General features: G+C 33.8%; 1 pseudogene; it reads right to left on the bottom strand.

Moving 5' to 3' along the window:
- Window positions 1–1,559: 1,559 nt before the first annotated feature.
- Window positions 1,560–2,679, bottom strand: LOC112026425 (uncharacterized acetyltransferase At3g50280-like; annotated as a pseudogene).
- Window positions 2,680–9,397: the final 6,718 nt, after the last annotated feature.

A 9,397-nucleotide genomic window follows, 5' to 3' on the forward strand; every position in this document is an offset into this window, starting at 1 on the left:
AAATCCAGCTATAGCGAGAGTAATCATCAACAAAGACAGCAAAATATCGAAACCCACCAATACTAGAGACAGAGGAAGGCCCTAAATATCAGAATGAATAAGGTCAAAGATATCAGTAGATATTGATACACTAGTATCAAAAGGCAAAGCTGGTTGTTTTCCTAATTGAAATGAAACACAATCAAAATTTTCTGTAGATATTGAACCTAACAAACTTCTAGAAGCCAATTGTTGTACCCGAGAAGAAGATGTGTGGCCAAGTCGAGCATGCCAAAGTGTAAGGGAGGAATTGAAGAAACTATAACAGTTGCAGCAACAGAAACAGGAGTAACAAGTGGAAGACGCAGGTTGTCCACGGGAAACATATGCCCAACTCTGGGACTAGTCCCAAGCTCCTGTCCCGTCCTCGCATCCTGTACAATACACCCAAAATAATCAAATATAATGTGATAACCCAACTCAGCTAATTGTCCCACAAAAAATAAATTGTAAGAAATGTAAGGAACATTAAAGACCCCAGGAACCGAGATGTTGGAGGTTGAAACAGAACCTATATTATGACCAGATATTGTGGAACCATTTGCTGTGTGAATATTAAGAGGTTGTGGTGCAGGTTTGAGTTCAGAAAATAAGGATGAGTGAGGTGTCATATGATTGCAACAAGCAGAATCCATAAGCCAAGAGGAATGAGACATACCAGATAGAGCTGAGAGAGAAGAGGAATAAGATGCATTACCAACCATACGAATGAAATTGGCAATGATTTTTTTAAGGTCATCTATGGACATGGTAAAAGTGCATCCTGAAGATACACTCTCAGTGTTGGTAATAGTAGCAGCAAAAATTGAAACATCTGATTTGTTGCGAAGATAGCAAGTCTCAATTTTATGACCAAAACATTTGCAAAAATTGCAAAAACGTTTGCTGGATTGTCGGCGATGATTATTGCAACAAGAAGACCTATCATTATTCTTCATTTAGAAGCAAAATATGCAAAAACGAACTGCAAAAATGAAATCTATGCGAAAAACTAGGTAAGGAGCACCTAGACTGTAAAAGTCAACCCTAGAGAAAGTCAACAGTCAACAGTCAACAAATGGTCAGCAACGACGTCAGCTGACGTGGCTGATGACGTTAGCAGAGGGCTGGATGATGACGTCAGCCCTAGCTGACATGGAAGTGATGACGTCATAGGAACAGAGGAAGGCACGTGAGGCGCGTGGCCGAGGCGCAGCTTCTTTGGGCAATGCATGAGGGCACGTGTAACCTCCGATGACTATGAGACTTCCACGATTTAGTAGATTGAGGCGAGACGATCACTGTGGTACCTGCAAAAAATTTATTGGAGCAAGATGTACGGTGAAGATGGTGAGTGCAGTGGCTTGTGTGGTGCGGGACTCCTCAATGACGACAGCTGCAGGTCCAAAATCCAAGGACGACAGCTGGAAGATGTCAGAGGTTCTACGGCGAAAAGCTGCGATGGCTGCTATGACAGCAGAAGCGATGAGAATGGAGTAGCACCAATAAAGATAAGACTGTTAAGGAAAGGTCAAAGCAGTGGCTTTGATACTATGCTAGAAATACTGAATAATTGTATTGTATTTCTCAGTGAAAGAATATACATGAGTGCTTTTATATAGGATGCATATAAGTGCGGTACAAGTAAGAGTGTAGTACAAAAATATGTGCTATAAAACTAATCTACTTGGGCCTAAAGCCCACAAAACTATACACGTTAACACATTAGACAAGGATGACTCCATTCTTGACCTATTATTGGTGACCAACTTGCAACGTGTTATCTAATCATGTGGTAGACAACGTGCACGCGTTATGCACCTCCAGACAAGTGCAGACAAGGTCTAAAAGGAAGAGATTTTGTTGGCATTGGATTTTGCAATGGATTTTTCTTTGAGTTTTGCTATGGATTGAGATTAGAATTGGAACATTATTTCTCTAAGTTTTGGTGCTTCAACTCTAGAAATGAACTCATCTTGGTGTGTGAAAGGGACGTTGAGGATTGGACTAACACCATCTGGAAACCATCGTTTGTGGATTGGTGGGCGTGTGATGGAAATATTATTTCCCTATGCCTGGAAGATTTCAGACCAAGTGTTAAAGAAATGCCAATAAGAGGTTCCATCACCAATGCAATGGTTCATGGAACAGCCTATAAAGATACCATCTTTTAGTTTTGTCATTTGAATGGAAAGCAATGGCATGGTATGACCCTCAAAGTTGACCGCCCTGTCATGATCAAAAAAGGATTGAACGATTGATGGTACATCAATTGGAGAAATGATCGATATCAGATATTATCATGTCTAGATTTGCATAGATAAATTTAGCTCCAGGGCTGTTACTGCAATCAACAAAAACAAAGCTTGAAGGTGGATTTTCATTTTTTTGTGTCACAAGGCGGCCTGAAAGTGGGTAGAAATGGACAAGGGCCTCAAAGAGGGACTGCTTTAGCTTGTCCAATAGAGACTTGATGAAGTCTTCTTGGGCGTTTGCTGCTGGAGGTTTAGTAAAAAGAAGGCCCTTTTGGATGTAGTTTTCTGAGAGCATGGCAAGATCCCATGGTGTCAGGTATAAGAGTCTCTTTGACTCTTCTGAAGCATATTGTGGTTTGATAAAGCTCTCTGAGATGTATCGGATTTTAGGAGGATTAGTAGACATCTGAAATTGGTCTCGGAATTGTTTCAAGAAGGCTAAAGGTGAGTGATTTGCAGACGTTTTGAATAGCTACTTTGGTTTACAAATTTGATGATTTGCAAATGTTTGACTCTAGCTCGCCCATTTAGTTTCCCACCTGGAATGAATTGGTGCCTGTTTTAAAGTATATACTCTAGTGTAATATTAGAGATATATTTGAGTATGCGTACTGGTGCTGATAACTATAGTATAATGTCTATAATAATCTAATTATGATTATGTTACAGCATTAGTCAATTGAGGTGCTCATAAACGCATCGATTAAGAAACAATATGTAATTGCAACTTGTAAAAGCCAACAAATTGTTCCCGACTGTGTTTTTTTTTTTTTTTTTTTTTTTTTTTTTGGGGTCTTCCCCTCCCCTTCATTAACCTGCCATCATATTCTATAATCTCCTCTCACCAGTCACCACAGCTGCTAGTCAAATTGTTTGAAAGTTTTATTTTTATGGTTTACAAATTTTTTATAGAAGAAAGAGGCAAAGGGCAAGTGACAAATTCCGAATTGCTATAAACCATTCCTGACATCAGTAACATGTCAACTATGTGCCTCACCACCAGCAATATTCTTGACAATTTGGTGGTAGGCACCAAAATCGTTATGTTTTTATCAAGGGCCATTATCGATTAGACTAAATTGCCTCGTTAACTCACTCTCAAATTCTGGAGGAAAAATATTTAATTACTTTTGTTACCCTTAACATTTGTCCTAGTCTTTAATATTTTCGAATGTTTCATTTTATTCTTTATACTTTTATAAGTTTGTGTCGATTCTTTAAAAAAAAAAAGTATCAATAAGTTTCTATTGTTAACTGTTTGGAAAAATTATATTTTACCACCCTAAATTATATACTAGATTACACTTTGCACTCTAAACTATATGACTGCATACTTTGTACCTTAAACTATCACACTTATCACACTTTGCACCCCATGTTATTTTTGCTGTTATATTTAATAAAGTCTTGCTACATGTGATAAACACATGCTTCTTGCTTAGGTAGAATAAAGTTAAAAGACTAAAATACCCCTCTTCAAAATCAATTAAAATAAAGCCCTCTTCAAAATCAATTAAAATAAATCTCATCCTCTTCCCCAGATTCAGTTTTAAAATATTTAAATTTACCTCATTCCAGAGCAGAATTTATTCACAGTACCCCATCCACCTTCCCCGAATCATTGTTTATTTTGTTTTCATCATTGGATAGATGGTTCCAAATGACTCCTTTTGACCCTCAAAACTATGCCCAGATTGGAAAATTGAGCCACAGAATGTATTTTTGATATATTGAAAAACTATACGTAACAAATCTTCAAAGATTAACCTTAACCCACCTTAAAAGGAAGAATGAGCTATATTAATATAAAAAGAAAGAGAGATATTATGGTCTGTGTGGCTTCGAAAATAAGAAAAGCGTTTTTCCACTGATATGGACTTGGACTGTCATTCAAAGATTCCAACGTTAAGGATTCCTTTGCGTCAAGGTCCTTTCCAAACGCAAGCAACATATTAGAGGGAAATCTTGTTAGATGGTGGGTGTGTGAGAGAGGCAAAGGTTCTAATGATGAAAACAAAACAAACAATGATTTGAGGAAGGTGGATGGGGTACTGTGAATAAATTTTGCCATGAAATCAGAGTGATAAATTTAAATATTTTGAAACTGAATCTAGGGAAGAGGATGAGTTTTGTTTTAATTGATTTTGAGGAAGGGTGTTTTTATTCTTTTAACTTTGTCCTATCTAAGCAAAAAGCATGTGTTTGTCACATGCAACAAGATTCTGTTCAATATAATAGCAAAAATAACACTGGGGTGCAAAGTGTGATAAGTGTGATAATTTAGAGTGCAAAATGTGCAGTCGGATAGTTTAGGATGCAAAGTGTAATCTAGTGCATAGTTTAAGGTGGTAAAGCGTAATTTCTCCTAACTGTTTGGATTAAAAAAAATAAATAAATAAATAAAAAGGTGATGTGACAAACAGAAGGAGATCGGTTGAAACGACCAAGAGCAATTGCTCAAGCAAGATATATTTATGAGTCTTTTCTTTTTATTTATTTTGAGTTGAGATTATTAGGGAATATGTGGAAATAACAAAGTTTTAGAAACTATGCTTGACCATGCAAGGAGGAGATTCTTCCCTCCAAATCTTATGACTTAATCCATTTATTTTTTTTGTGACATAATCGATTTTATTCAACATACTCATAAAAATTATATTTATTTTTAAACAATTTAGAGTTTCAATTCAACTATTGCTCAATATTTTGATGGTCTTTTTAGAGGTGGGGAAAATGCAAAATTCATATATATGTGTATATATATATATATATCTTAGTTGTCATTTAACAATTTTTGGTTTTGTATAATTATTTGTTTATGAGGGCCTTACTAGAACCCTTTTCAATTTTTTTTTGGGGGGGGTGGGCCTTGAGCCAGCCCTGAGTAAATATGTCCTATTAAATTCATGGTAAGATCCATCATTTATGTAAGAATAGGAAGTTGTACTCGATGCACTTTCGTATATGATAGCTAATGCAATGGGTTCTTTGGTGATTCCATGTATGATGACATCTTTTTTCTAGCCCTTCATTGATAAGTAACTCATAATATGCATTTGAGTAGGTGGTCTTGAGTCTTGACTTCAAACCTAGTTTCACTCAACCTCTCATTTAAAAAGTTTAGATTCTCATGTGTTAGGCCCCTTTTATTAAAAGGAGTATGTGCCCACACGTGAGAGGTATTGGAATTGTAATTAACTTCATGGTTTCATAACATATTAAACTTTTTTTGCGAAAATCGGTAATATATGAATATGAAACTCATTTGGTTAGCTGCCTAATCTATAGGTTTTCATTCTTTTATGCCAAGGGATAACACCAGTTGGGTGTGTTGTAAACCCATTCACACCTAGAATATTGATTTCTACATTAACTCAGTAAGTTGTAGCATGATTGCTTAGCAGCTTAAGGTTTTGGAGTGATTAGTTATTAAAAATTAATTGGCCAGTTGTGCTCTTCTTTAGTATAAGTTGTTTATATGCTTTTGTTTTTTTTATATTCCAATTTGAAAGTGAGAAAGTTGGTTTGAATGGGTCTACGTGGTTAAAGGTCATATCCAGTAGCTCCCAAGTCTCCCATTTTTGTGTAGTTCTTGGAGATCATCATAAGCAGCCTTATTACTTTTGGTGAAAGGCACTTATCATCATACCAAGGCTCAACTACTTATTACTTATGTTAAATTGTTTATAATTTCTAATGTGCCAATTTCAATGAGGAAGATTTCACCTATCTATCTATATATATATATATATATACTAAAAAGTTAAGTATAGCATTTATTGTTACTACGCTCCCATTGAGCCACTTTAGCGGTCATGTCATTATTTTATTTTCATTAATAACCTAAATTATTTTATTTTCATGCATTCTTTTTTATTAGTCTTTTAACAATTCTACAATTTTCACTTCAACTTCCATTACACCCCTAACTCCCTCTCTCCACTGTTTTTAACTTCCCGTGTAAATTCTTTAATGCCATAGACTCCCCCTCTCCTCATTGAACCCAACTAGTTCATACCTATTCAATTGCCACCACCATCCCTAAAAAATCAAAAAGATGATATATAATCTATTAGACGTCCTCTATCTCTCTTAATCAAAAGATGAATGGTTTTGGATTTAGCTCCTGCAAAAAAAGAGCTCATTTCAAAGCAGCAATCCTATATTCTTGAGTAGGGATATCGTTATGTTCTTTAAAACCATATGGTATGTCAAGCGTGTTTTGTTTATTGGAGTATTATGCTTTTTTTTTTTTTTTTTCTTTTTTTTTTTATGTCTATAATAAGGATTTTAAAAAAAAAGTCATGTTCATGTAGAAGAACAAATAGGAAGAATAAATGTTGAAGAATACTATTATGTTAGCAAACTTCATTCATAAATGGGTTTTCAACATTACAAAAAATTGTATGGTGCTTCATTGGATTTATTGTAGCAATGAAGATAGTAAAAAGAATATTAGGCAACAATAATTTTGATTCATTATTCTCTTCTCCATTAACATGTTTTAGCGGTTGTAGATTTTTTTTTTTTTTTTCCTTTTTCCTTTACCACTTGGATTTCAGAAGATGAAATAAAAAACAAAGATTTACATAACGTATACTTCATATTGGGATGCATTGCACCAAAAAATGACAAGACATAATAATATATTTATATTACAAATATTCTTTATTTGATTATCCACATCATCTTTGCCAAAAAAAAGAATAAACTATCTAAAAATTTTGTGACTCTAATGCATAATAATAAAAATAATCAAAGTCCTATCTAAAACGGTTCACCAAAAATGGAAGTTATCAAACACTATAATAACTAGTGTATAAACCGTGTATATGCACGGTACAATTAAAAAAAAAATTACAATTACACAGATATGCATTCAAATTATACTCTCTCTCTCTCTCTCTCTCTCTCTCTCTCTCTCTCTCTCTTGTTTTAATTTCTTTTGGATATACACATGAGTTTACTCTTTCTTTTCTTCTTTTCTGTTTATTGAGTTTTTGATAATTTATTTATATTAAACCCTTCGTCTTTTGCACCTCATTAACTCACTTAGAACAACAACAACAACAAAAACAACAACAAAAAACTTAAATATGACACGTGACACAAAATTAGACAACAATTAAAATCCAATTTAAAACTTTTTCTCTTAGCTTTACCTATTAATATATATATAGTTATCTCTCTCTCTCTCTCTCTCTCTCTCTCTCTCTCTATATATATATATATATATATAGGTAATACAAAGGGTATGACTATATTAGTATGTCTCTATTGTTTTAATTACTTTAAATTACAATGAATTGTCTTCTCCTCTATTATATTACAAGTATGAGAGTAATATTCAACTAGGCAATAATTTACACAAAGATTTGTCTTCTTTTCATTTTTCTACTTTTTTTATATTATTATTCTTAGTATGTCAATTTAATTCATTGTTTTTGTAAGACCAGGTTTACTTAAGGGTCATCAAATAGTCCATGGCTCACGGCCCGACCCAAAAACCCGGCAGCCCATCGGGCTAATGGGCGGCCCAGCCCATTGTTATTGAGGCCCATGGGTAGCCTATTAGCCCAGTGGGTTAGGCCGTGAGCTAGTTTTTATGCCCATGGGCACCCGGTGGGCTACCCAGTAGCCCAGCCCGTTGGCCCAACCTGTTGCCCAATCCAATAACTTAGAATTTTTAACAAAAATATATAGGAAGTGTATGAAGGATTAATCTTGAGATATTGTAATAGAATTTCTTAAGAGAACTCTCCCAACTACTAAGATACTTAAAATAATTGTACTAAACTTAGTTTATTAAATACATATTTTTCTAGTAGTCTAGCAAATTTGAATTAACCATTTGATTTTTTTTATTAAAGATAAAAATAAAAGCCTATTTGAAGCCTTATTTAAAAACAAATTAAATAAGTTTCCATCAATAGAACAAAAAATTAAATAGATTTGACTATAAAAAAAAAATTGTAATTAAGTATTAAATTCTTTAATTCTTTCCTTAAAAAAAATAGATTGACTGTTCCCTTATTAAAAATTGATTATTTATTTCTAAAAATAATATGCTAACATAATCTCATGGGTAGCCCATTAGGTCCAACCTAATAGCCTAGCCCATTAAAGACAAAATAGGCATTGCCCATGGGCAGGATCGTGGGTTGGGGTTTTCTCTTTCGGCCCAGCACCGACCCAGCCCGTTAACTAGTTAATAGCCCATTATACCCAACCCATTGTGCCCTTGGGCTAAGTAAAAATGGGTCAGGCCAGTCGGACCCAGCCCATTGACGACCCTTAGGTTTACTTTACACTATTTAATTATGAAGTTTCTAGGGTATGTCCGATTTAAATGATTTCTTAACAAAATTTTGTTTGAATAATTTAATAAGTTATGTTATATATCTTTGGTTTTTTTTTTTTTTTTTTTTTTTTTTTTTTTTTTTTTTTTTATAATATTGGTAGTTTATTAACTTATTTGGTAAGAATTTTCTTTTAGCAATTCACAAAATGATCTTTAACAAATTATTATTATAAATTTTTTAATTTAAAATAAGTTTAATCATAAAATGATCATTAATAATATTTCCAGTTTCCCACGCATTGCTTGGGTCTGTGCGGATAAAATTAATGTGTGAGCAGTGACATTAAGTGTGAGTTTGGATACAGTTGAAATCCAAACTCATCTGCATTTGCGTTTTAAACAGTGGATCATATGCACTGTTTATGAGATTCGCAAGTATAAAATTTGGCAAAATTAACTTTAAAACTAGATCATACGGCACTATTTATATATTTAAAAATTATTTTACTATAATATTTTTAATTTTTAATAATAAGCAGTATTCAATCAGACCTTAAATCCAGAGGTATGAAGTTAAGTTTCACCTTGAGATTCTCAAAGAATCATGCTGTTTTCAGCCATAGATGGCGTGCACGCGTAGGATTCATCTGCAGAATATATCAAACTTGAACACGCCGTAGGACTCATTTTTAATCTTTTTTTTTAATAAAATGACCGTAAGACCCATTTTTAATAGTTTTTTTTTTAATAAAGTGACCGTAGTACCCATTTTTAATAGTTTTTTTTTTTAATAAAGTGACCGTGGTGGACAGTATATGATCCG

The sequence above is a fragment of the Quercus suber genome, unplaced genomic scaffold (assembly GCF_002906115.3).
Source record: "Quercus suber isolate HL8 unplaced genomic scaffold, Cork oak 2.0 scaffold_3B, whole genome shotgun sequence".
NCBI lineage: Eukaryota > Viridiplantae > Streptophyta > Magnoliopsida > Fagales > Fagaceae > Quercus > Quercus suber.